Below are 27,474 nucleotides of genomic sequence, written 5' to 3' on the forward strand. Positions count from 1 at the left end.
TGATTTTTGCAATCACAGTATTGTTACTATAATATTGAAAACACTTTCAGTTTTTATTAGGTTTAAGATGATCTGTTCAACCGAAAGATAAATCAGACTTTTCTAATTTAATTGAATCGCAGGACGAATTAATGAAAATAGTTTTTTATTTAAGAATGAGGAAAGCAAGGCACTGCTGAGATTTGAACTCAGGATCTCCTGTTTACTAGACAGGCGCTTTAACCAGCTAAGCGACAGCACCCTCTTGAAAATGCTTTAAGGAACAGTTTTCCATATGGTGTTCAAGAGAATCCTGAGTTTTTCACTTTCATAATCATTTCTCAGTTCAGAAAACGCTCTACTCAACTACTTTAGATGAGGATACTGATCCTATTGATAACCACCTCATTGATATATTGCTTATCCTGTTCATAAATGTTTTAATCATGCCTTCTTTAAGAATGCATTACTTGATTTCAACTCTAGAATGATTTTTTATCTCTCTTTTGCTCTTTGTCACTCTTTTTTCCCTTTTTCATTCAAAGCATTACTTTGAAAATCTTCACAATACCACGTTTTTTTGTTTTTCAATTTAAGATGACCCATTCTAATGTTCACAGAACAACACTATTCTTTTTAAAATGTATTAAACATTTGCGTGATGAAAATTATTTTTACATATAAGGACCAATAATAAGGTGCTGCTGAGATTTGAACTCAGGATTTCCTGTTTACGAGACAGGCGATTTAACCACTTAGCCACAGCACCTATTTTAGTGATACAGAAGGGATCATTAATTTAGTATTGGTGATCAAATTCTGTGCCTGTGTTAAAGTGTCTTAATATGTATTCTTTTTGATAAACAAGTTTTTATTGTTTTTAAGTGCAACAAAAAACAGTGAGCCTTGCAGACCAACCGTATACATTAATCCCATCTGGGATTCAAACCCTTTCACCGCCCCCCCACCCCCGAACCACCTCTCCCTTTCGCCCCACCCCACCCTACCAATCACAATACATTCCCTAACCATTTCCCCCAAACCCTCCAGGCTTAATATGTATTCTAATGTTAAACAAGCAAGGATTCCTAATCTGTAAACAAGAATAGCTATGTTGTATTACAAAAGAACACATTTTAAACTCAATCTCATATTTTGAATAGTTCATAAATAAGTGTTTTACATATATTCATCAATATTGCTCAAATCTAGGGTTATATTTCATCTGCCTCTTGCTCATTGAAATACCTTTTTGATTTTTGCAATCACAGTATTGTTACTATAATATTGAAAACACTTTCAGTTTTTATTAGGTTTAAGATGATCTGTTCAACGGAAAGATAAATCAGACTTTTCTAATTGAATTGAATCACAGGACGACTTAATGAAAATAGTTTTTTATATAAGAATGAGGAAAGCAAGGCACTGCTGAGATTTGAACTCAGGATCTCCTGTTTACTAGACAGGCGCTTTAACCAGCTAAGCCACAGCACCCTCTTGAAAATGTTTTAAGGAACAGTTTGCCATATGGTGTTCAAGAGAATCCTGAGTTTTTCACTTTCATAATCATTTCTCAGTTCAGAAAACGCTCTACTCAACTACTTTAGACGAGGATACTGATCCTATTGATAAACACCTCATGAATATATTGCTTATCTTGTTCATACATGTTTTAATCATGCCTTCTTTAAGAATGCATTACTTGAATTCAACTCTAGAATGATTTTTTATCTCTATTTTGCTCTTTGTCACTCTTTTTTCCTTTTTTCATTCAAAACATTACTTTGAAAATCTTCACAAAACCACGTTTTTTTGTTTTTCAATTTAAGATGACCCATTCTAATGTTCACAGAACAATACTTTTCTTTTTAAAATGTATTTAACATTTGCGTGATGAAAATTATTTTTACATGTAAGGACCAATAATAAGGTGCTGCTGAGATTTGAACTCAGGATTTCCTGTATACGAGACAGGCGCTTCAACCACTTAGCAACAGCACCTATTTTAGTGATACAGAAGGGATCATTAATTTAGTATTGGTGATCAAATTCTGTGCCTGTGTTAAAGTGTCTTAATATGTATTCTAATGTTAAAAAAGCAAGGATTCCTAATCTGTAAACAAGAAAAGCTATGTTGTATTACAAAAGAACACATTTTAAACTCAATCCCATATTTTGAATAGTTCATAAATAAGTGTTTTACATATATTAATCAATATTGCTCAAATCTAGGGTTATATTTCATCTGCCTCTTGCTCATTGAAATACCTTTTTGATTTTTGCAATCACAGTATTGTTACTATAATATTGAAAACTCTTTCAGTTTTTATTAGGTTTAAGATGATCTGTTCAACCGAAAGATAAATCAGACTTTTCTAATTTAATTGAATCGCAGGACGACTTAATGAAAATAATTTTTTATTTAAGAATGAGGAAAGCAAGGCACTGCTGAGATTTGAACTCAGGATCTCCTGTTTACTAGACAGGCGCTTTAACCAGCTAAGCCACAGCACCCTCTTGAAAAAGTTTTAAGGAACAGTTTGCCATATGGTGTTCAAGAGAAACCTGAGTTTTTCACTTTCATAATCATTTCTCAGTTCAGAAAACGCTCTACTCAACTACTTTAGACGAGGATACTGATCCTATTGATAAACACCTCATTGATATATTGCTTATCCTGTTCATAAATGTTTTAATTATGCCTTCTTTAAGAATGCATTACTTGATTTCAACTCTAGAATGATTTTTTATCTCTATTTTGCTCTTTGTTACTCTTTTTTCCCTTTTTCATTCAAAGCATTACTTTGAAAATCTTCACAATACCACGTTATTTAGTTTTTCAATTTAAGATGACCCATTCTAATGTTCACAGAACAACACTTTTCTTTTTAAAATGTATTAAACATTTGCGTGATGAAAATTATTTTTACATGTAAGGACCAATAATAAGGTGCTGCTGAGATTTGAACTCAGGATTTCCTGTTTACGAGACAGGCGCTTTAACCACTTAGCCACAGCACCTAATTTAGTGATACAGAAGGGATCATTAATTTAGTATTGGTGATCAAATTCTGTGCCTGTGTTAAAGTGTCTTAGTATGTATTCTAATGTTAAACAAGCAAGGATTCCTAATCTGTAAACAAGAATACCTATGTTGTATTAAAAAAGAACACATTTTAAACTCAATCCCATATTTTGAATAGTTTATAAATAAGTGTTTTACAAATATTCATCAATATTGCTCAAATCTAGGGTCATATTTCATCTGCCTCTTGCTCATTGAAATACCTTTTTAAATTTGCAATCACAGTATTGTTACTATAATATTGAAAACACTTTCAGTTTTTATTAGGTTTAATATGATCTGTTCAACCGAAAGATAAATCAGACTTTTCTAATTTAATTGAATCGCAGGACGACTTAATGAAAATAATTTTTTATTTAAGAATGAGGAAAGCAAGGCACTGCTGAGATTTGAACTCAGGATCTCCTGTTTACTAGACAGGCGCTTTAACAAGCTAAGCCACAGCACCCTCTTGAAAATGCTTTCAGGAACAGTTTGCCATATGGTGTTCAAGAGACTCCTGAATTTTTCACTTTCATAATCATTTCTCAGTTCAGAAAACGCTCTACTCAACTACTTTAGATGAGGATACTGATCCTATTCATAAACACCTCATTGATATATTGCTTATCCTGTTCATAAATGTTTTAATTATGCCTTCTTTAAGAATGCATTACTTGAATTCAACTCTAGAATGATTTTTTATCTCTATTTTGCTCTTTGTCACTCTTTTTTCCCTTTTTCATTCAAAGTATTACTTTGAAAATCTTCACAATACCACGTTTTTTTGTTTTTCAATTTAAGATGACGCATTCTAATGTTCACAGAACAATACTTTTCTTTTTAAAATGTATTAAACATTTGCGTGATGAAAATTATTTTTACATGTAAGGACCAATAATAAGGTGCTGCTGAGATTTGAACTCAGGATTTCCTGTTTACGAGAAAGGCGCTTTAACCACTTAGCCACAGCACCTACTGTAGTTATATAGAAGGGATCATTAATTTAGTATTGGTGATCAAATTCTATGCCTGTGTTAAAGTGTCTTAATATGTATTCTAATGTTAAACAAGCAAGGATTCCTAATCTGTAAACAAGAATAGCTATGTTGTATTACAAAAGAACACATTTTAAACCCAATCCCATATTTTGAATAGTTCATAAATAAGTGTTTTACATATATTCATCAATATTGCTCAAATCTAGGGTTATATTTCATCTGCCTCTTGCTCATTGAAATACCTTTTTGATTTTTGCAATCACAGTATTGTTACTATAATATTGAAAACACGTTCAGTTTTTATTAGGTTTAAGATGATCTGTTCAACCGAAAGATAAATCAGACTTTTCTAATTTAATTGAATCGCAGGACGACTTAATGAAAATAATTTTTTATTTAAGAATGAGGAAAGCAAGGCACTGCTGAGATTTGAACTCAGGATCTCCTGTTTACTAGACAAGCGCTTTAACCAGCTAAGCCACAGCACCCTTTTGAAAATGCTTTAAGGAACAGTTTGCCATATGGTGTTCAAGAGAAACCTGAGTTTTTCACTTTCATAATCATTTCTCAGTTCAGAAAACGCACTACTCAAATAGTTTAGACGAGGATACTGATCCTATTGATAAACACCTCATTGATATATTGCTTATCCTGTTCATAAATGTTTTAATTATGCCTACTTTAAGAATGCATTACTTGAATTCAACTCTAGAATGATTTTTTATCTCTATTTTGCTCTTTGTCACTCTTTTTTCCCTTTTTCATTCAAAGCATTACTTTGAAAATCTTCACAATACCATGTTTTTTTGTTTTTCAATTTAAGATGACCCATTCTAATGTTCACAGAACAACACTTTTCTTTTTAAATGTATTAAACATTTGCGTGACGAAAATTATTTTTACATGTAAGGACCAATAATAAGGTGCTGCTGAGAATTGAACTCAGGATTTCCTGTTTACGAGACAGGCGCTTTAACCACTTAGCCACAGCACCTATTTTAGTGATACAGAAGGGATCATTAATTTAGTATTGGTGATCAAATTCTGTGCCTGTGTTAAAGTGTCTTAATATGTATTCTAATGTTAAACAAGCATAGATTCCTAATCTGTAAACACAAATAGCTATGTTGTATTACAAAAGAACACATTTTAAACTCAATCCCATATTTTGAATAGTTCATAAATAAGTGTTTTACATATATTAATCAATATTGCTCAAATCTAGGGTTATATTTCATCTGCCTCTTGCTCATTGAAATACCTTTTTGATTTTGCAATCACGGTATTGTTACTATAATATTGAAAACACTTTCAGTTTTTATTAGGTTTAAGATGATCTGTTCAACCGAAAGATAAATCAGACTTTTCTAATTTAATTGAATCGCAGGACGAATTAATGAAAATAGTTTTTTATTTAAGAATGAGGAAAGCAAGGCACTGCTGAGATTTGAACTCAGGATCTCCAGTTTACTAGACAGGCGCTTTAACCAGCTAAGCCACAGCACCCTCTTGAAAATGCTTTAAGGAACAGTTTGCCATATGGTGTTCAAGAGACTCCTGAGTTTTTCACTTTCATAATCATTTCTCAGTTCAGAAAACGCTCTACTCAACTACTTTAGACGAGGATACTGATCCTATTGATAAACATCTCATTGATATATTGCTTATCCTGTTCATAAATGTTTTAATTATGCCTTCTTTAAGAATGCATTACTTGATTTCAACTCTAGAATGATTTTTTATCTCTATTTTGCTCTTTGTCACTCTTTTTTCCGTTTTTCATTCAAAGCATTACTTTGAAAATCTTCACAATACCATGTTTTTTAGTTTTTCAATTTAAGATGACCCATTCTAATGTTCACAGAACAACACTTTTCTTTTTAAAATGTATTAAACATTTGCGTGATGAAAATTATTTTTACATGTAAGGACCAATAATAAGGTGCTGCTGAGAATTGAAGTCAGGATCTCCTGTTTACTAGACAGGCGCTTTAACCAGCTAAGCAACAGCACCCTCTTGAAAATGATTTAGGAACAGTTTGCCATATGGTGTTCAAGAGAATCCTGAGTTTTTCACTTTCATAATCATTTCTCAGTTCAGAAAACGCTCTACTCAACTACTTTAGACGAGGATACTGATCCTATTGATAAACACCTCATTGATATATTGCTTATCCTGTTCATAAATGTTTTAATTATGCCTTCTTTAAGAATGCATTACTTGATTTCAACTCTAGAATGATTTTTTATCTCTATTTTGCTCTTTGTCACTCTTTTTTCCCTTTTTCATTCAAAGCATTACTTTGAAAATCTTCACAATACCACGTTATTTAGTTTTTCAATTTAAGATGACCCATTCTAATGTTCACAGAACAACACTTTTCTTTTTAAAATGTATTAAACATTTGCGTGATGAAAATTATTTTTACATGTAAGGACCAATAATAAGGTGATGCTGAGATTTGAACTCAGGATCTCCTGTTTACTAGACAGGCGCTTTAACCAGCTAAGCGACAGCACCCTCTTGAAAATGCTTTAAGGAACAGTTTGCCATATGGTGTTCAAGAGAATCCTGAGTTTTTCACTTTCATAATCATTTCTCAGTTCAGAAAACGCTCTACTCAACTACTTTAGACGAGGATACTGATCCTATTGATAAACACCTCATTGATATATTGCTTATCCTGTTCATAAATGTTTTAATTATGGCTTCTTTAAGAATGCATTACTTGATTTCAACTCTAGAATGATTTTTTATCTCTATTTTGCTCTTTGTCACTCTTTTTTCCCTTTTTCATTCAAAGCATTACTTTGAAAATCTTCACAATACCACGTTATTTAGTTTTTCAATTTAAGATGACCCATTCTAATGTTCACAGAACAACACTTTTCTTTTTAAAATGTATTAAACATTTGCGTGATGAAAATTATTTTTACATGTAAGGACCAATAATAAAGTGCTGCTGAGATTTGAACTCAGGATTTCCTGTTTACGAGACAGGCGCTTTAACCACTTAGCCACAGCACCTAATTTAGTGATACAGAAGGGATCATTAATTTAGTATTGGTGATCAAATTCTGTGCCTGTGTTAAAGTGTCATAATATGTATTCTAATGTTAAACAAGCAAGGATTCCTAATCTGTAAACAAGAATACCTATGTTGTATTAAAAAAGAACACATTTTAAACTCAATCCCATATTTTGAATAGTTTATAAATAAGTGTTTTACAAATATTCATCAATATTGCTCAAATCTAGGGTCATATTTCATCTGCCTCTTGCTCATTGAAATACCTTTTTAAATTTGCAATCACAGTATTGTTACTATAATATTGAAAACACTTTCAGTTTTTATTAGATTTAAGATGATCTGTTCAACCGAAAGATAAATCAGACTTTTCTAATTTAATTGAATCGCAGGACGACTTAATGAAAATAATTTTTTATTTGAGAATGAGGAAAGCAAGGCACTGCTGAGATTTGAACTCAGGATCTCCTGTTTACTAAACAGGCGCTTTAACCAGCTAAGCCACAGCACCCTCTTGAAAATGCTTTAAGGAAAAGTTTGCCATATGGTGTTCAAGAGAAACCTGAGTTTTTCACTTTCATAATCATTTCTCAGTTCAGAAAACGCACTACTCAAATAGTTTAGACGAGAATACTGATCCTATTCATAAACACCTCATTGATATATTGCTTATCCTGTTCATAAATGTTTTAATCATGCCTTCTTTAAGAATGCATTACTTGAATTCAACTCTAGAATGATTTTTTATCTCTCTTTTGCTCTTTGTCACTCTTTTTTCCCTTTTTCATTCAAAGCATTACTTTGAAAATCTTCACAATACCACGTTTTTTTGTTTTTCAATTTAAGATGACCCATTCTAATGTTCACAGAACAACACTTTTCTTTTTAAAATGTATTAAACATTTGCGTGATGAAAATTATTTTTACATGTAAGGACCAATAATAAGGTGCTGCTGAGATTTGAACTCAGGATCTCCTGTTTACTAGACAAGCGCTTTAACCAGCTAAGCCACGGCACCCTCTTGAAAATGCTTTAAGGAACAGTTTGCCATATGGTGTTCAAGAGACTCCTGAATTTTTCACTTTCATAATCATTTCTCAGTTCAGAAAACGCTCTACTCAACTACTTTAGACGAGGATACTGATCCTATTGATAAACACCTCATTGATATATTGCTTATCCTGTTCATACATGTTTTAATTATGCCTTCTTTAAGAATGCATTACTTGATTTCAACTCTAGAATGAATTTTTATCTCTATTTTGCTCTTTGTCACTCTTTTTTCCATTTTTCATTTAAAGCATTACTTTGAAAATCTTCACAATACCATGTTTTTTAGTTTTTCAATTTAAGATGACCCATTCTAATGTTCACAGAACAACACTTTTCTTTTTAAAATGTATTAAACATTTGCGTGATGAAAATTATTTTTACATGTAAGGACCAAAGATAAGGTGCTGCTGAGGTTTGAACTCAGGATTTCCTGTTTACGAGACAGGCGCTTTAACCACTTAGCCACAGCACCTATTTTAGTGATACAGAAGGGATCATTAATTTAGTATTGGTGATCAAATTCTGTGCCTGTGTTAAAGTGTCTTAATATGTATTCTAATGTTAAACAAGCAAGGATTCCTAATCTGTAAACAAGAATAGCTATGTTGTATTAAAAAAGAACACATTTTAAACTCAATCCCATATTTTGAATAGTTTATAAATAAGTGTTTTACATATATTCATCAATATTGCTCAAATCTAGGGTCATATTTCATCTGCCTCTTGCTCATTGAAATACCTTTTTAATTTCGCAATCACAGTATTGTTACTATAATATTGAAAACACTTTCAGTTTTTATTAGGTTTAAGATGATCTGTTCAACCGAAAGATAAATCAGACTTTTCTAATTTAATTGAATCGCAGGACGACTTAATGAAAATAATTTTTTATTTAAGAATGAGGAAAGCAAGGCACTGCTGAGATTTGAACTCAGGATCTCCTGTTTACTAGACAGGCGCTTTAACCAGCTAAACCACAGCACCCGCTTGAAAATGTTTTAAGGAACAGTTTGCCATATGGTGTTCAAGAGAAACCTGAGTTTTTCACTTTCATAATCATTTCTCAGTTCAGAAAATGCACTACTCAAATAGTTTAGACGAGGATACTGATCCTATTCATAAACTCCTCATTGATATATTGCTTATCCTGTTCATAAATGTTTTAATTATGCCTTCTTTAAGAATGCATTACTTGAATGCAACTCTAGAATGATTTTTTATCTCTATTTTGCTCTTTGTCACTCTTTTTTCCCTTTTTCATTCAAAGCATTACTTTGAAAATCTTCACAATACCACGTTTTTTTGTTTTTCAATTTAAGATGACCCATTCTAAATTTCACAGAACAACACTTTTCTTTTTAAAATGTATTAAACATTTGCGTGATGAAAATTATTTTTACATGTAAGGACCAATAATAAGGTGCTGCTGAGATTTGAACTCAGGATTTCCTGTTTACGAGACAGGTGCTTTAACCACTTAGCCACAGCACCCTATTTTAGTGATACAGAAGGGATCATTAACTTAGTATTGGTGATCAAATTCTGTGCCTGTGTTAAAGTGTCTTAATATGTATTCTAATGTTAAACAAGCAAGGATTCATAATCTGTAAACAAGAATAGCTATGTTGTATTACAAAAGAACACATGTTAAACTCAATCCCATATTTTGAATAGTTCATAAATAAGTGTTTTACATATATTCATCAATATTGCTCAAATCTAGGGTTATATTTCATCTGCCTCTTGCTCATTGAAATACCTTTTTGATTTTTGCAATCACAGTATTGTTACTATAATATTGAAAACACTTTCAGTTATTATTAGGTTTAAGATGATCTGTTCAACCGAAAGATAAATCAGACTTTTCTAATTTAATTGAATCGCAGGACGAATTAATGAAAATAGTTTTTTATTTAAGAATGAGGAAAGCAAGGCAATGCTGAGATTTGAACTCAGGATCTTCTGTTTACTAGACAGGCACTTTAACCAGCTAAGCCACAGCACCCTCTTTAAAATGCTTTAAGGAACAGTTTGCCATATGGTGTTCAAGAGAAACCTGAGTTTTTCACTTTCATAATCATTTCTCAGTTCAGAAAACGCTCTACTCAACTACTTTAGACGAGGATACTGATCCTATTCATAAACACCTCATTGATATATTGCTTATCCTGTTCATAAATGTTTTAATTATGCCTTCTTTAAGAATGCATTACTTGAATTCAACTCTAGAATGATTTTTTATCTCTATTTTGCTCTTTGTCACTCTTTTTTCCCTTTTTCATTCAAAGCATTACTTTGAAAATCTTCACAATACCACGTTTTTTTGTTTTTCAATTTAAGATGACCCATTCTAATGTTCACAGAACAACACTATTCTTTTTAAAATGTATTAAACATTTGCGTGATGAAAATTACTTTTACATGTAAGGACCAATAATAAGGTGCTGCTGAGATTTGAACTCAGGATTTCCTGTTTACGAGACAGGCGCTTTAACCACTGAGCCACAGCACCTATTTTAGTGATACAGAAGAGATCATTAATTTAGTATTGGTGATCAAATTCTGTGCCTGTGTTAAAGTGTCTTAATATGTATTCTAATGTTAAACAAGCAAGGATTCCTAATCTGTAAACAAGAATAGCTATGTTGTATTACAAAAGAACACATTTTAAACTCAATCCCATATTTTGAATAGTTCATAAATAAGTGTTTTACATACATTCATCAATATTGCTCAAATCTAGGGTTATATTTCATCTGCCTCTTGCTCATGAAATACCTTTTTGATTTTGCAATCCCAGTATTGTTAATATAATATTGAAAACACTTTCAGTTTTTATTAGGTTTAAGATGATCTGTTCAACCGAAAGATAAATCAGACTTTTCTAGTTTAATTGAATCGCAGGACGAATTAATGAAAATAGTTTTTTATTTAAGAATGAGGAAAGCAAGGCACTGCTGAGATTTGAACTCAGGATCTCCTGTTTACTAGACAAGCACTTTAACCAGCTAAGCCACAGCACCCTCTTGAAAATGCTTTAAGGAACAGTTTGCCATATGATGTTCAAGAGAATCCTGAGTTTTTCACTTTCATAATCATTTCTCAGTTCAGAAAACGCTCTACTCAACTATTTTAGACGAGGATACTGATCCTATTGATAAACACCTCATTGATATATTGCTTATCCTGTTCATAAATGTTTTAATTATGCCTTCTTTAAGAATGCATTACTTGATTTCAACTCTAGAATGATTTTTTATCTCTATTTTGCTCTTTGTCACTCTTTTTTCCCTTTTTCATTCAAAGCATTACTTTGAAAATCTTCACAATACCACGTTTGTTAGTTTTACAATTTAAGATGACCCATTCTAATGTTCACAGAACAACACTTTTCTTTTTAAAATGTATTAAACATTTGCGTGATGAAAATTATTTTTACATGTAAGGACCAATAATAAGGTGCTGCTGAGATTTAAACTCAGGATTTCCTGTTTACGAGACAGGCGCTTTAACCACTTATCCACAGCACCTTTTTTAGTGATACAGAAGGGATCATTAATTTAGTATTGGTAATCAAATTCTGTGCCTGTGTTAAAGTGTCTTAATATGTATTCTAATGTTAAACAAGCAAAGATTCCTAATCTGTAAACAAGAATAGCTATGTTGTATTACAAAAGAACACATTTTAAACTCAATCCCATATTTTGAATAGTTCATAAATAAGTGTTTTACATATATTCATCAATATTGCTCAAATCTAGGGTTATATTTCATCTGCCTCTTGCTCATTGAAATACCTTTTTGATTTTTGCAATCACAGTATTGTTACTATAATATTGAAAACACTTTCAGTTATTATTAGGTTTAAGATGATCTGTTCAACCGAAAGATAAATCAGACTTTTCTAATTTAATTGAATCGCAGGACGACTTAATGAAAAGAATTTTTTATTTAAGAATGAGGAAAGCAAGGCACTGCTGAGATTTGAACTCAGGATCTCCTGTTTACTAAACAGGCGCTTTAACCAGCTAAGCCACAGCACCCTCTTGAAAATGCTTTCTGGAACAGTTTGCCATATGGTGTTCAAGAGACTCCTGAATTTTTCACTTTCATAATCATTTCTCAGTTCAGAAAACGCTCTACTCAACTACTTTAGACGAGGATACTGATCCTATTCATAAACACCTCATTGATATATTGCTTATCCTGTTCATAAATGTTTTAATTATGCCTTCTTTAAGAATGCATTACTTGAATTCAACTCTAGAATGATTTTTTATCTCTATTTTGCTCTTTGTCACTCTTTTTTCCCTTTTTCATTCAAAGCATTACTTTGAAAATCTTCACAATACCACGTTTTTTTGTTTTTCAATTTAAGATGACCCATTCTAATGTTCACAGAACAACACTTTTCTTTTTAAAATGTATTAAACATTTGAGTGATGAAAATTATTTTTACATGTAAGGACCAATAATAAGGTGCTACTGAGATATGAACTCAGGATTTCCTGTTTACGAGACAGGTGCTTTAACCACTTAGCCACAGCACCTATTTTAGTGATACAGAAGGGATCATTAATTTAGTATTGGTGATCAAATTCTGTGCCTGTGTTAAAGTGTCTTAATATGTATTCTAATGTTAAACAAGCAAGGATTCCTAATCTGTAAACAAGAATAGCTATGTTGTATTACAAAAGAACACATTTTAAACTCAATCCCATATTTTGAATAGTTCATAAATAAGTGTTTTACATATATTCATCAATATTGCTCAAATCTAGGGTTATATTTCATCTGCCTCTTGCTCATTGAAATACCTTTTTGATTTTTGCAATCACAGTATTGTTACTATAATATTGAAAACACGTTCAGTTTTTATTAGGTTTAAGATGATCTGTTCAACCGAAAGATAAATCAGACTTTTCTAATTTAATTGAATCGCAGGACGACTTAATGAAAATAATTTTTTATTTAAGAATGAGGAAAGCAAGGCACTACTGAGATTTGAACTCAGGATCTCCTGTTTACTAGACAAGCGCTTTAACCAGCTAAGCCACAGCACTCTTTTGAAAATGTTTCAAGGAACAGTTTGCCATATGGTGTTCAAGAGACTCCTGAGTTTTTCACTTTCATAATCATTTCTCAGTTCAGAAAACACTCTACTCAACTACTTTAGACGAGGATACTGATCCTATTGATAAACATCTCATTGATATATTGCTTATCCTGTTCATAAATGTTTTAATTATGCCTTCTTTAAGAATGCATTACTTGATTTCAACTCTAGAATGATTTTTTATCTCTATTTTGCTCTTTGTCACTCTTTTTTCCGTTTTTCATTCAAAGCATTACTTTGAAAATCTTCACAATACCATGTTTTTTAGTTTTTCAATTTAAGATGACCCATTCTAATGTTCACAGAACAACACTTTTCTTTTTAAAATGTATTAAACATTTGCGTGATGAAAATTATTTTTACATGTAAGGACCAATAATAAGGTGCTGCTGAGATTTGAACTCAGGATTTCCTGTTTACGGGACAGGCGCTTTAACCACTTAGCCACAGCACCTATTTTAGTGATACAGAAGGGATCATTAATTTAGTATTAGTGATCAAATTCTGTGCCTGTGTTAAAGTGTCTTAATATGTATTCTAATGTTAAACAAGCAAGGATTCCTAATCTGTAAACAAGAATAGCTATGTTGTATTAAAAAAGAACACATTTTAAACTCAATCCCATATTTTGAATAGTTTATAAATAAGTGTTTTACATATTTTTATCAATATTGCTCAAATCTAGGGTCATATTTCATCTGCCTCTTGCTCATTGAAATACCTTTTTAATTTTGCAATCACAGTATTGTTACTATAATATTGAAAACACTTTGAATTTTTATTAGGTTTAAGATGATCTGTTCAACCGAAAGATAAATCAGACTTTTCTAATTTAATTGAATCGCAGGACAACTTAATGAAAATAATTTTTTATTTAAGAATGAGGAAAGCAAGGCACTGCTGAGATTTGAACTCAGGATCTCCTGTTTACTAGACAGGCGCTTTAACCAGCTAAGCCACAGCACCCTCTTGAAAAAGTTTTAAGGAACAGTTTGCCATATGGTGTTCAAGAGAAACCTGAGTTTTTCACTTTCATAATCATTTCTCAATTCATAAAACGCACTACTCAAATAGTTTAGACGAGGATACTGATCCTATTGATAAACACCTCATTGATATATTGCTTATCCTGTTCATAAATGTTTTAATTATGCTTTCTTTAAGAATGCATTACTTGAATTCAACTCTAGAATGATTTTTTATCTCTATTTTGCTCTTTGTCACTCTTTTTTCCCTTTTTCATTCAAAGCATTACTTTGAAAATCTTCACAATACCATATTGTTTTGTTTTTCAATTTAAGATAACCCATTCTAATGTTCACAGAACAACACTTTATTTTTTAAATGTATTAAACATTTGCGTGACGAAAATTATTTTTACATGTAAGGACCAATAATAAGGTGCTGCTGAGAATTGAACTCAGGATTTCCTGTTTACGAGACAGGCGCTTTAACCACTTAGCCACAGCACCTATTTTAGTGATACAGAAGGGATCATTAATTTAGTATTGGTGATCAAATTCTGTGCCTGTGTTAAAGTGTCTTAATATGTATTCTAATGTTAAACAAGCATGGATTCCTAATCTGTAAACACGAATAGCTATGTTGTATTACAAAAGAACACATTTTAAACTCAATCCCATATTTTGAATAGTTCATAAATAAGTGTTTTACATATATTAATCAATATTGCTCAAATCTAGGGTTATATTTCATCTGCCTCTTGCTCATTGAAATACCTTTTTGATTTTTGCAATCACAGTATTGTTACTATAATATTGAAAACACTTTCAGTTTTTATTAGGTTTAAGATGATCTGTTCAACCGAAAGATAAATCAGACTTTTCTAATTTAATTGAATCGCAGGACGAATTAATGAAAATAGTTTTTTATTTAAGAATGAGGAAAGCAAGGCACTGCTGAGATTTGAACTCAGGATCTCCTGTTTACTAGACAGGCGCTTTAACCAGCTAAGCGACAGCACCCTCTTGAAAATGATTTAAGGAACAGTTTGCCATATGGTGTTCAAGAGAATCCTGAGTTTTTCACTTTCATAATCATTTCTCAGTTCAGAAAACGCTCTACTCAACTACTTTAGACGAGGATACTGATCCTATTGATAAACACCTCATTGATATATTGCTTATCCTGTTCATAAATGTTTTAATTATGCCTTCTTTAAGAATGCATTACTTGATTTCAACTCTAGAATGATTTTTTATCTCTCTTTTGCTCTTTGTCACTCTTTTTTCCCTTTTTCATTCAAAGCATTACTTTGAAAATCTTCACAATACCACGTTATTTAGTTTTTCAATTTAAGATGACCCATTCTAATGTTCACAGAACAACACTTTTCTTTTTAAAATATATTAAACATTTGCGTGATGAAAATTATTTTTACATGTAAGGACCAATAATAAGGTGCTGCTGAGATTTGAACTCAGGATTTCCTGTTTACGAGACAGGCGCTTTAACCACTTAGCCACAGCACCTAATTTAGTGATACAGAAGGGATCATTAATTTAGTATTGGTGATCAAATTCTGTGCCTGTGTTAAAGTGTCTTAATATGTATTCTAATGTTAAACAAGCAAGGATTCCTAATCTGTAAACAAGAATAGCTATGTTGTATTAAAAAAGAACACATTTTAAACTCAATACCATATTTTGAATAGTTCATAAATAAGTGTTTTACATATATTCATCAATATTGCTCAAATCTAGGGTTATATTTCATCTGCCTCTTGCTCATTGAAATACCTTTTTGATTTTTGCAATCACGGTATTGTTACCATAATATTGAAAACACTTTCAGTTTTTATTAGGTTTAAGATGATCTGTTCAACCGAAAAATAAATCAGACTTTTCTAATTGAATTGAATCGCAGGACGAATTAATGAAAATAGTTTTTTATTTAAGAATGAGGAAAGCAAGGCACTGCTGAGATTTCAACTCAGGATCTCCTGTTTACTAGACAGGCGCTTTAACCAGCTAAGCCACAGCACCCTCTTGAAAATGCTTTAAGGAACAGTTTGCCATATGGTGTTCAAGAGAAACCTGAGGTTTTCACTTTCATAATCATTTCTCAGTTCAGAAAACGCACTACTCAAATAGTTTAGACGAGGATACTGATCCTATTCATAAACCCCTCATTGATATATTGCTTATCCTGTTCATAAATGTTTTAATTATGCCTTCTTTAAGAATGCATTACTTGATTTCAACTCTAGAATGATTTTTCATCTCTATTTTGCTCTTTGTCACTCTTTTTTCCCTTTTTCATTCAAAGCATTACTTTGAAAATCTTCACAATACCACGTTTTTTTGTTTTTCAATTTAAGATGACAGATTCTAATGTTCACAGAACAACACTTTTCTTTTTAAAATGTATTAAACATTTGCGTGCTGAAAATTATTTTTACATGTAAGGACCAATAATAAGGTGCTGCTAAGATTTGAATTCAGGATTTCCTGTTTACGAGACAGGCACTTTAACCACTTTGCCACAGGACCTAGTTTAGTGATACAAAAGGGATCATTAATATAGTATTGGTGATCAAATTCTGTGCCTGTGTTAAAGTGTCTTAATATGTATTCTAATGTTAAACAAGCAAGGATTCCTAATCTGTAAACAAGAATAGCTATGTTGTATTACAAAAGAACACATTTTAAACTCAATCCCATATTTTGAATAGCTCATAAATAAGTGTTTTACATATATTCATCAATATTGCTCAAATCTAGGGTTATATTTCATCTGCCTCTTGCTCATTGAAATACCTTTTTGATTTTTGCAATCACAGTATTGTTACTATAATATTGAAAACACTTTCAGTTTTTATTAGGTTTAAGATGATCTGTTCAACCGAAAGATAAATCAGGCTTTTCTAATTGAATTGAATCGCAGGACGACTTAATGAAAATAGTTTTTTATATAAGAATGAGGAAAGCAAGGCACTGCTGAGATTTGAACTCAGGATCTCCTGTTTACTAGACAGGCGCTTTAACTAGCTAAGCCACAGCACCCTCTTGAAAATGCTTTAAGGAACAGTTTGCCATATGGTGTTCAAGAGAATTCTGAGTTTTTCACTTTCATAATCATTTCTCAGTTCAGAAAACGCTCTACTCAACTACTTTAGACGAGGATACTGATCCTATTCATAAACACCTCATTGATATATTGCTTATCTTGTTCATAAATGTTTTAATCATGCCTTCTTTAAGAATGCATTACTTGAATTCAACTCTAGAATGATTTTTTATCTCTATTTTGCTCTTTGTCACTCTTTTTTCCCTTTTTCATTCAAAACATTACTTTGAAAATCTTCACAACACCACGTTTTTTTGTTTTTCAATTTAAGATGACCCATTCTAATGATCACAGAACAATACTTTTCTTTTTAAAACGCATTAAACATTTGCGTGATGAAAATTATTTTTACATGTAAGGACCAATATTAAGGTGCTGCTGAGATTTGAACTCAGGATTTCCTGTTTACGAGACAGGCACTTTAACCACTTTGCCACAGCACCTATTTTAGTGATACTGAAGGGATCATTAATTTAGTATTGGTGATCAAATTCTGTGCCTGTGTTAAAGTGTCTTAATATGTATTCTAATGTTAAACAAGCAAGGATTCCTAATCTGTAAACAAGAATAGCTATGTTGTATTACAAAAGAACACATTTTAAACTCAATCCCATATTTTGAATAGTTCATAAATAAGTGTTTTACATATATTCATCAATATTGCTCAAATCTGGGGTTATATTTCATCTGCCTCTTGCTCATTGAAATAGCTTTTTGATTTTGCAATCACAGTATTGTTACTATAATATTGAAAACACTTTCAGTTTTTATTAGGTTTAAGATGATCTGTTCAACTGAAAGATAAATCAGACTTTTCTAATTGAATTGAATCGCAGGATGACTTAATGAAAATAGTTTTTTATATAAGAAAGAGGAAAGCAAGGCACTGCTGAGATTTGAACTCAGGATCTCCTGTTTACTAGACAGGCGCTTTAACCAGCTAAGTCACAGCACCCTCTTGAAAATGCTTTAAGGAACAGTTTGCCATATGGTGTTCAAGAGAATCCTGAGTTTTTCACTTTCATAATCATTTCTCAGTTCAGAAAACGCTCTACTCAACTACTTTAGACGAGGATACTGATCCTATTCATAAACACCTCATTGATATATTGCTTATCTTGTTCATAAATGTTTTAATCATGCCTTCTTTAAGAATGCAGTACTTGAATTCAACTCTAGAATGATTTTTTATCTCTATTTTGCTCTTTGTCACTCTTTTTTCCCTTTTCATTCAAAACATTACTTTGAAAATCTTCACAAAACCACGTTTTTTTGTTTTTCAATTTAAGATGACCCATTCTAATGTTCACAGAACAATACTTTTCTTTTTAAAATGTATTTAACATTTGCGTGATGAAAATTATTTTTACATGTAAGGACCAATAATAAGGTGCTGCTGAGATTTGAACTCAGGATTTTCTGTTTACGAGACAGGCGCTTTAACCACTTAGCCACTGCACTTATTTTAGTGATACAGAAGGGATCATTAATTTAGTATTGGTGATCAAATTCTGTGCCTGTGTTAAAGTGTCTTAATATATATTCTAATGTTAAACAAGCAAGGATTCCTAATCTGTAAACAAGAATAGCTATGTTGTATTACAAAAGAACACATTTTAAACTCAATCCCATATTTTGAATAGTTCATAAATAAGTGTTTTACATATATTCATCAATATTGCTCAAATCTAGGGTTATATTTCATCTGCCTCTTGCTCATTGAAATACCTTTTTAATTTTGCAATCACAGTATTGTTACTATAATATTGAAAACACTTTCAGCTTTTATTAGGTTTAAGATGATCTGTTCAACCGAAAGATAAATCAGACTTTTCTAATTTAATTGAATCGCAGGACGACTTAATGAAAATAATTTTTTATTTAAGAATGAGGAAAGCAAGGCACTGCTGAGATTTGAACTCAGGATCTCCTATTTACTAGACAGGCGCTTTAACCAGCTAAGCCACAGCACCCTCTTGAAAATGCTTTAAGGAACAGTTTGCCATATGGTGTTCAAGAGAAACCTGAGTTTTTCACTTTCATAATCATTTCTCAGTTCAGAAAACGCACTACTCAAATAGTTTAGACGAGGATACTGATCCTATTCATAAACACCTCATTGATATATTACTTATCCTGTTCATAAATATTTTAATTATGCCTTCTTTAAGAATGCATTACTTGAATTCAACTCTAGAATGATTTTTTATCTCTATTTTGCTCTTTGTCACTCTTTTTTCCCTTTTTCATTCAAAGCATTACTTTGAAAATCTTCACAATACCACGTTTTTTTGTTTTTCAATTTAAGATGACCCATTCTAAATTTTACAGAACAACACTTTTCTTTTTAAAATGTATTAAACATTTGCGTGATGAAAATTATTTTTACATGTAAGGACCAATAATAAGGTGCTGCTGAGATTTGAACTCAGGATTTCCTGTTTACGAGACAGGTGCTTTAACCACTTAGCCACAGCACCCTATTTTAGTGATACAGAAGGGATCATTAATTTAGTATTGGTGATCAAATTCTGTGCCTGTGTTAAAGTGTCTTAATATGTATTCTAATGTTAAACAAGCAAGGATTCCTAATCTGTAAACAAGAATAGCTATGTTGTATTACAAAAGAACACATGTTAAACTCAATCCCATATTTTGAATAGTTCATAAATAAGTGTTTTACATATATTCATCAATATTGCTCAAATCTAGGGTTATATTTCATCTGCCTCTTGCTCATTGAAATACCTTTTTGATTTTTGCAATCACAGTATTGTTACTATAATATTGAAAACACTTTTACTTATTATTAGGTTTAAGATGATCTGTTCAACCGAAAGATAAATCAGACTTTTCTAATTTAATTGAATCGCAGGACGAATTAATGAAAATAGTTTTTTATTTAAGAATGAGGAAAGCAAGGCAATGCTGAGATTTGAACTCAGGATCTTCTGTTTACTAGACAGGCGCTTTAACCAGCTAAGCCACAGCACCCTCTTTAAAATGCTTTAAGGAACAGTTTGCCATATGGTGTTCAAGAGAAACCTGAGTTTTTCACTTTCATAATCATTTCTCAGTTCAGAAAACGCTGTACTCAACTACTTTAGACGAGGATACTGATCCTATTCATAAACACCTCATTGATATATTGCTTATCTTGTTCATAAATGTTTTAATCATGCCTTCTTTAAGAATGCATTACTTGAATTCAACTCTAGAATGATTTTTTATCTCTATTTTGCTCTTTGTCACTCTTTTTCCCTTTTTCATTCAAAACATTACTTTGAAAATCTTCACAAAACCACGTTTTTTTGTTTTTCAATTTAAGATGACCCATTCTAATGTTCACAGAACAATACTTTTCTTTTTAAAATGTATTTAACATTTGCGTGATGAAAATTATTTTTACATGTAAGGACCAATAATAAGGTGCTGCTGAGATTTGAACTCAGGATTTTCTGTTTACGAGACAGGCGCTTTAACCACTTAGCCACTGCACCTATTTTAGTGATACAGAAGGGATCATTAATTTAGTATTGGTGATCAAATTCTGTGCCTGTGTTAAAGTGTCTTAATATATATTCTAATGTTAAACAAGCAAGGATTCCTAATCTGTAAACAAGAATAGCTATGTTGTATTACAAAAGAACACATTTTAAACTCAATCCCATATTTTGAATAGTTCATAAATAAGTGTTTTACATATATTCATCAATATTGCTCAAATCTAGGGTTATATTTCATCTGCCTCTTGCTCATTGAAATACCTTTTTGATTTTGCAATCCCAGTATTGTTACTATAATATTGAAAACACTTTCAGTTTTTATTAGGTTTAAGATGATCTGTTCAACCGAAAGATAAATCAGACTTTTCTAATTTAATTGAATCGCAGGACGAATTAATGAAAATAGTTTTTTATTTAAGAATGAGGAAAGCAAGGCACTGCTGAGATTTGAACTCAGGATCTCCTGTTTACTAGACAAGCACTTTAACCAGCTAAGCCACAGCACCCTCTTGAAAATGCTTTAAGGAACAGTTTGCCATATGGTGTTCAAGAGAATCCTGAGTTTTTCACTTTCATAATCATTTCTCAGTTCAGAAAACGCTCTACTCAACTATTTTAGACGAGGATACTGATCCTATTGATAAACACCTCATTGATATATTGCTTATCCAGTTCATAAATGTTTTAATTATGCCTTCTTTAAGAATGCATTACTTGATTTCAACTCTAGAATGATTTTTTATCTCTATTTTGCTCTTTGTCACTCTTTTTTCCCTTTTTCATTCAAAGCATTACTTTGAAAATCTTCACAATACCACGTTTTTTTGTTTTTCAATTTAAGATGACCCATTCTAATGTTCACAGAACAACACTTTTCTTTTTAAAATGTATTAAACATTTGCGTGATGAAAATTATTTTTACATGTAAGGACCAATAATAAGGTGCTGCTGAGATTTGAACTCAGGATTTCCTGTTTACGAGACAGGCGCTTTAACCACTTAGCCACAGCACCTATTTTAGTGATACAGAAGGGATCATTAATTTAGTATTGGTGATCAACTTCTGTGCCTGTGTTAAAGTGTCTTAATATGTATTCTAATGTTAAACAAGCAAGGATTCCTAATCTGTAAACAAGAATAGCTATGTTGTATTAAAAAAGAACACATTTTAAACTCAATCCCATATTTTGAATAGTTTATAAATAAGTGTTTTACATATATTCATCAATATTGCTCAAATCTAGGGTCATATTTCATCTGCCTCTTGCTCATTGAAATACCTTTTTGATTTTGCAATCACAGTATTGTTACTATAATATTGAAAACACTTTCAGTTTTTATTAGGTTTAAGATGATCTGTTCAACCGAAAGATAAATCAGACTTTTCTAATTTAATTGAATCGCAGGACGACTTAATGAAAATAATTTTTTATTTAAGAATGAGGAAAGCAAGGCACTGCTGAGATTTGAACTGAGGATCTCCTGTTTACTAGATAGGCGCTTTAACCAGCTAAGCCACAGCACCCTCTTGAAAATGCTTTAAGAAACAGTTTGCCATATGGTGTTCAAGAGAAACCTGAGTTTTTCACTTTCATAATCATTTCTCAGTTCAGAAAACGCACTACTCAAATAGTTTAGACGAGGATACTGATCCTATTCATAAACACCTCATTGATATATTGCTTATCCTGTTCATAAATGTTTTAATTATGCCTTCTTTAAGAATGCATTACTTGATTTCAACTCTAGAATGATTTTTCATCTCTATTTTGCTCTTTGTCACTCTTTTTTCCCTTTTTCATTCAAAGCATTACTTTGAAAATCTTCACAATACCACGTTTTTTTGTTTTTCAATTTAAGATGACCCATTCTAATGTTCACAGAACAACACTTTTCTTTTTAAAATGTATTAAACATTTGCGTGATGAAAATTATTTTTACATGTAAGGACCAATAATAAGGTGCTGCTGAGATTTGAACTCAGGATTTCCTGTTTACGAGACAGGCGCTTTAACCACTTAGCCACAGCACCTATTTTAGTGATACAGAAGGGATCATTAATTTAGTATTGGTGATCAACTTCTGTGCCTGTGTTAAAGTGTCTTAATATGTATTCTAATGTTAAACAAGCAAGGATTCCTAATCTGTAAACAAGAATATCTATGTTGTATTACAAAAGAACACATTTTAAACTCAATCCCATATTTTGAATAGTTCATAAATAAGTGTTTTACATATATTCATCAATATTGCTCAAATCTGGGGTTATATTTCATCTGCCTCTTGCTCATTGAAATAGGTTTTTGATTTTGCAATCACAGTATTGTTACTATAATATTGAAAACACTTTCAGTTTTTATTAGGTTTAAGATGATCTGTTCAACTGAAAGATAAATCAGACTTTTCTAATTGAATTGAATCGCAGGATGACTTAATGAAAATATTTTTTTATATAAGAATGAGGAAAGCAAGGCACTGCTGAGATTTTAACTCAGGATCTCCTGTTTACTAGACAGGCGCTTTAACCAGCTAAGTCACAGCACCCTCTTGAAAATGCTTTAAGGAACAGTTTGCCATATGGTGTTCAAGAGAATCCTTAGTTTTTCACTTTCATAATCATTTCTCAGTTCAGAAAACGCTCTACTCAACTACTTTAGACGAGGATACTGATCCTATTCATAAACACCTCATTGATATATTGCTTATCTTGTTCATAAATGTTTTAATCATGCCTTCTTTAAGAATGCATTACTTGAATTCAACTCTAGAATGATTTTTTATCTCTATTTTGCTCTTTGTCACTCTTTTTTCCCTTTTTCATTCAAAACATTACTTTGAAAATCTTCACAAAACCACGTTTTTTTGTTTTTCAATTTAAGATGACCCATTCTAATGTTCACAGAACAATACTTTTCTTTTTAAAATGTATTAAACATTTGCGTGCTGAAAATTATTTTTACATGTAAGGACCAATAATAAGGTGCTGCTGAGATTTGAATTCAGGATTTCCTGTTTACGAGCCAGGCACTTTAACCACTTTGCCACAGCACCTAGTTTAGTGATACAAAAGGGATCATTAATATAGTATTGGTGATCAAATTCTGTGCCTGTGTTAAAGTGTCTTAATATGTATTCTAATGTTAAACAAGCAAGGATTCCTAATCTGTAAACAAGAATAGCTATATTGTATTACAAAATAACACATTTTAAACTCAATCCCATATTTTGAATAGTTCATAAATAAGTGTTTTACATATATTCATCAATATTGCTCAAATCTAGGGTTATATTTCATCTGCCTCTTGCTCATTGAAATACCTTTTTGATTTTTGCAATCACAGTATTGTTACTATAATATTGAAAACACTTTCAGTTTTTATTAGGTTTAAGATGATCTGTTCAACCAAAAGATAAATCGAACTTTTCTAATTGAATTGAATCGCAGGACGACTTAATGAAAATAGTTTTTTATTTAAGAATGAGGAAAGAAAGGTACTGCTGAGATTTGAACTCAGGATCTCCTGTTTACTAGACAGGCGCTTTAACCAGCTAAGCCACAGCACCCTCTTGAAAATGCTTTAAGGAACAGTTCGCCATAAGGTGTTCAAGAGAATCCTGAGTTTTTCACTTTCATAATCATTTCTCAGTTCAGAAAACGCTCTACTCAACTACTTTAGACGAGGATACTGATCCTATTGATAAACACCTCATTGATATATTGCTTATCCTGTTCATAAATGTTTTAATTATGCCTTCTTTAAGAATGCATTACTTGATTTCAACTCTAGAATGATTTTTTATCTCTATTTTGCGCTTTGTCACTCTTTTTTCCCTTTTTCATTCAAAACATTACTTTGAAAATCTTCACAACACCACGTTTTTTTGTTTTTCAATTTAAGATGACCCATTCTAATGTTCACAGAACAATACTTTTCTTTTTAAAACGCATTAAACATTTGCGTGATGAAAATTATTTTTACATGTAAGGACCAATAATAAGGTGCTGCTGAGATTTGAACTCAGGATTTCCTGTTTACGAGACAGGCACTTTAACCACTTTGCCAGAGCACCTGTTTTAGTGATACAGAAGGGATCATTAATTTAGTATGGGTGATCAAATTATGTGCCTGTGTTAAAGTGTCTTAATATGTATTCTAATGTTAAACAAGCAAGGATTCCTAATCTGTAAACAAGAATAGCTATGTTGTATTACAAAAGAACACATTTTAAACTCAATCCCATATTTTGAATAGTTCATAAATAAGTGTTTTACATATATTCATCAATATTTCTCAAATCTGGGGTTATATTTCATCTGCCTCTTGCTCATTGAAATAGCTTTTTGATTTTGCAATCACAGTATTGTTACTATAATATTGAAAACACTTTCAGTTTTTATTTGGTTTAAGATGATCTGTTCAACCGAAAGATAAATCAGACGTTTCTAATTGAATTGAATCGCAGGACGACTTAATGAAAATAGTTTTTTATATAAGAATGAGGAAAGCCAGGCACTGCTGAGATTTTAACTCAGGATCTCCTGTTTACTAGACAGGCACTTTAACTAGCTAAGCCACAGCACCCTCTTGAAAATGCTTTAAGGAACAGTTTGTCATATGGTGTTCAAGAGAATCCTGAGTTTTTCACTTTCATAATCATTTCTCAGTTCAGAAAACGCTCTACTCAACTACTTTAGACGAGGATACTGATCCTATTCATAAACACCTCATTGATATATTGCTTATCTTGTTCATAAATGTTTTAATCATGCCTTCTTTAAGAATGCATTACTTGAATTCAACTCTAGAATGATTTTTTATCTCTATTTTGCTCTTTGTCACTCTTTTTTCCCTTTTTCATTCAAAACATTACTTTGAAAATCTTCACAACACCACGTTTTTTTGTTTTTCAATTTAAGATGACCCATTCTAATGTTCACAGAACAATACTTTTCTTTTTAAAACGCATTAAACATTTGCGTGATGAAAATTATTTTTACATGTAAGGACCAATAATAATGTGCTGCTGAGATTTGAACTCGGGATTTCCTGTTTACGAGACAGGCACTTTAACCACTTTGCCACAGCACCTGTTTTAGTGATACAGAAGGGATCATTAATTTAGTATTGGTGATCAAATTATGTGCCTGTGTTAAAGTGTCTTAATATGTATTCTAATGTTAAACAAGCAAGGATTCCTAATCTGTAAACAAGAATAGCTATGTTGTATTACAAAAGAACACATTTTAAACTCAATCCCATATTTTGAATAGTTCATAAATAAGTGTTTTACATATATTCATCAATATTGCTCAAATCTGGGGTTATATTTCATCTGCCTCTTGCTCATTGAAATAGCTTTTTGATTTTGCAATCACAGTATTGTTACTATAATATTGAAAACACTTTCAGTTTTTATTAGGTTTAAGATGATCTGTTCAACTGAAAGATAAATCAGACTTTTGTAATTGAATTGAATCGCAGGATGACTTAATGAAAATAGTTTTTTATATAAGAATGAGGAAAGCAAGGCACTGCTGAGATTTGAACTCAGGATCTCCTGTTTACTAGACAGGCGCTTTAACCAGCTAAGTCACAGCACCCTCTTGAAAATCCTTTAAGGAACAGTTTGCCATATGGTGTTCAAGAGAATCCTGAGTTTTTCACTTTCATAATCATTTCTCAGTTCAGAAAACGCTCTACTCAACTACTTTAGACGAGGATACTGATCCTATTCATAAACACCTCATTGATATATTGCTTATCTTGTTCATAAATGTTTTAATCATGCCTTCTTTAAGAATGCATTACTTGAATTCAACTCTAGAATGATTTTTTATCTCTATTTTGCTCTTTGTCACTCTTTTTTCCCTTTTTCATTCAAAATATTACTTTGAAAATCTTCACAAAACCACGTTTTTTTGTTTTTCAATTTAAGATGACCCATTCTAATGTTCACAGAACAATACTTTTCTTTTTAAAATGTATTTAACATTTGCGGGATGAAAATTATTTTTACATGTAAGGACCAATAATAAGGTGCTGCTGAGATTTGAACTCAGGATTTTTTGTTTACGAGACAGGCGCTTTAACCACTTAGCCACTGCACCTATTTTAGTGATACAGAAGGGATCATTAATTTAGTATTGGTGATCAAATTCTGTGCCTGTGTTAAAGTGTCTTAATATATATTCTAATGTTAAACAAGCAAGGATTCCTAATCTGTAAACAAGAATAGCTATGTTGTATTACAAAAGAACACATTTTAAACTCAATCCCAGATTTTGAATAGTTCATAAATAAGTGTTTTACATATATTCATCAATATTGCTCAAATCTATGGTTATATTTCATCTGCCTCTTGCTCATTGAAATACCTTTTTGATTTTGCAATCCCAGTATTGTTACTATAATATTGAAAACACTTTCAGTTTTTATTAGGTTTAAGATGATCTGTTCAACCGAAAGATAAATCAGACTTTTCTAATTTAATTGAATCGCAGGACGAATTAATGAAAATAGTTTTTTATTTAAGAATGAGGAAAGCAAGGCACTGCTGAGATTTGAACTCAGGATCTCCTGTTTACTAGACAAGCACTTTAACCAGCTAAGCCACAGCACCCTCTTGAAAATGCTT

At 31.5% G+C, this 27,474-nt stretch overlaps 19 non-coding genes across 19 annotated transcripts; all 19 read right to left on the minus strand.

Moving 5' to 3' along the window:
• Positions 1–675: 675 nt before the first annotated feature.
• TRNAT-CGU (transfer RNA threonine (anticodon CGU)) lies at positions 676–748 on the minus strand. Its single transcript has one exon. It is a non-coding gene; the product is annotated as a tRNA-Thr (tRNA).
• Positions 749–1,399: 651 nt separating this feature from the next.
• On the minus strand, positions 1,400–1,473 carry TRNAT-AGU (transfer RNA threonine (anticodon AGU)). The gene has a single exon. It is a non-coding gene; the product is annotated as a tRNA-Thr (tRNA).
• Positions 1,474–2,419: 946 nt separating this feature from the next.
• On the minus strand, positions 2,420–2,493 carry TRNAT-AGU (transfer RNA threonine (anticodon AGU)). The gene has a single exon. It is a non-coding gene; the product is annotated as a tRNA-Thr (tRNA).
• A 434-nt stretch (positions 2,494–2,927) lies between these two features.
• On the minus strand, positions 2,928–3,000 carry TRNAT-CGU (transfer RNA threonine (anticodon CGU)). Its single transcript has one exon. It is a non-coding gene; the product is annotated as a tRNA-Thr (tRNA).
• Positions 3,001–4,965: 1,965 nt separating this feature from the next.
• TRNAT-CGU (transfer RNA threonine (anticodon CGU)) lies at positions 4,966–5,038 on the minus strand. Its single transcript has one exon. It is a non-coding gene; the product is annotated as a tRNA-Thr (tRNA).
• A 1,961-nt stretch (positions 5,039–6,999) lies between these two features.
• On the minus strand, positions 7,000–7,072 carry TRNAT-CGU (transfer RNA threonine (anticodon CGU)). Its single transcript has one exon. It is a non-coding gene; the product is annotated as a tRNA-Thr (tRNA).
• Positions 7,073–7,510: 438 nt separating this feature from the next.
• Positions 7,511–7,584, minus strand: TRNAT-AGU (transfer RNA threonine (anticodon AGU)). Its single transcript has one exon. It is a non-coding gene; the product is annotated as a tRNA-Thr (tRNA).
• A 942-nt stretch (positions 7,585–8,526) lies between these two features.
• Positions 8,527–8,599, minus strand: TRNAT-CGU (transfer RNA threonine (anticodon CGU)). The gene has a single exon. It is a non-coding gene; the product is annotated as a tRNA-Thr (tRNA).
• A 946-nt stretch (positions 8,600–9,545) lies between these two features.
• Positions 9,546–9,618, minus strand: TRNAT-CGU (transfer RNA threonine (anticodon CGU)). Its single transcript has one exon. It is a non-coding gene; the product is annotated as a tRNA-Thr (tRNA).
• A 948-nt stretch (positions 9,619–10,566) lies between these two features.
• Positions 10,567–10,639, minus strand: TRNAT-CGU (transfer RNA threonine (anticodon CGU)). The gene has a single exon. It is a non-coding gene; the product is annotated as a tRNA-Thr (tRNA).
• A 1,457-nt stretch (positions 10,640–12,096) lies between these two features.
• On the minus strand, positions 12,097–12,170 carry TRNAT-AGU (transfer RNA threonine (anticodon AGU)). The gene has a single exon. It is a non-coding gene; the product is annotated as a tRNA-Thr (tRNA).
• A 1,454-nt stretch (positions 12,171–13,624) lies between these two features.
• TRNAT-CGU (transfer RNA threonine (anticodon CGU)) lies at positions 13,625–13,697 on the minus strand. The gene has a single exon. It is a non-coding gene; the product is annotated as a tRNA-Thr (tRNA).
• A 438-nt stretch (positions 13,698–14,135) lies between these two features.
• Positions 14,136–14,209, minus strand: TRNAT-AGU (transfer RNA threonine (anticodon AGU)). Its single transcript has one exon. It is a non-coding gene; the product is annotated as a tRNA-Thr (tRNA).
• Positions 14,210–14,642: 433 nt separating this feature from the next.
• TRNAT-CGU (transfer RNA threonine (anticodon CGU)) lies at positions 14,643–14,715 on the minus strand. The gene has a single exon. It is a non-coding gene; the product is annotated as a tRNA-Thr (tRNA).
• A 947-nt stretch (positions 14,716–15,662) lies between these two features.
• On the minus strand, positions 15,663–15,735 carry TRNAT-CGU (transfer RNA threonine (anticodon CGU)). Its single transcript has one exon. It is a non-coding gene; the product is annotated as a tRNA-Thr (tRNA).
• A 4,004-nt stretch (positions 15,736–19,739) lies between these two features.
• TRNAT-CGU (transfer RNA threonine (anticodon CGU)) lies at positions 19,740–19,812 on the minus strand. The gene has a single exon. It is a non-coding gene; the product is annotated as a tRNA-Thr (tRNA).
• Positions 19,813–21,778: 1,966 nt separating this feature from the next.
• On the minus strand, positions 21,779–21,851 carry TRNAT-CGU (transfer RNA threonine (anticodon CGU)). The gene has a single exon. It is a non-coding gene; the product is annotated as a tRNA-Thr (tRNA).
• A 946-nt stretch (positions 21,852–22,797) lies between these two features.
• Positions 22,798–22,870, minus strand: TRNAT-CGU (transfer RNA threonine (anticodon CGU)). Its single transcript has one exon. It is a non-coding gene; the product is annotated as a tRNA-Thr (tRNA).
• A 1,458-nt stretch (positions 22,871–24,328) lies between these two features.
• TRNAT-AGU (transfer RNA threonine (anticodon AGU)) lies at positions 24,329–24,402 on the minus strand. The gene has a single exon. It is a non-coding gene; the product is annotated as a tRNA-Thr (tRNA).
• Positions 24,403–27,474: the final 3,072 nt, after the last annotated feature.

The sequence above is a fragment of the Triturus cristatus genome, chromosome 8 (genome assembly GCF_964204655.1).
Source record: "Triturus cristatus chromosome 8, aTriCri1.1, whole genome shotgun sequence".
NCBI classification, from domain to species: Eukaryota; Metazoa; Chordata; class Amphibia; order Caudata; family Salamandridae; genus Triturus; species Triturus cristatus.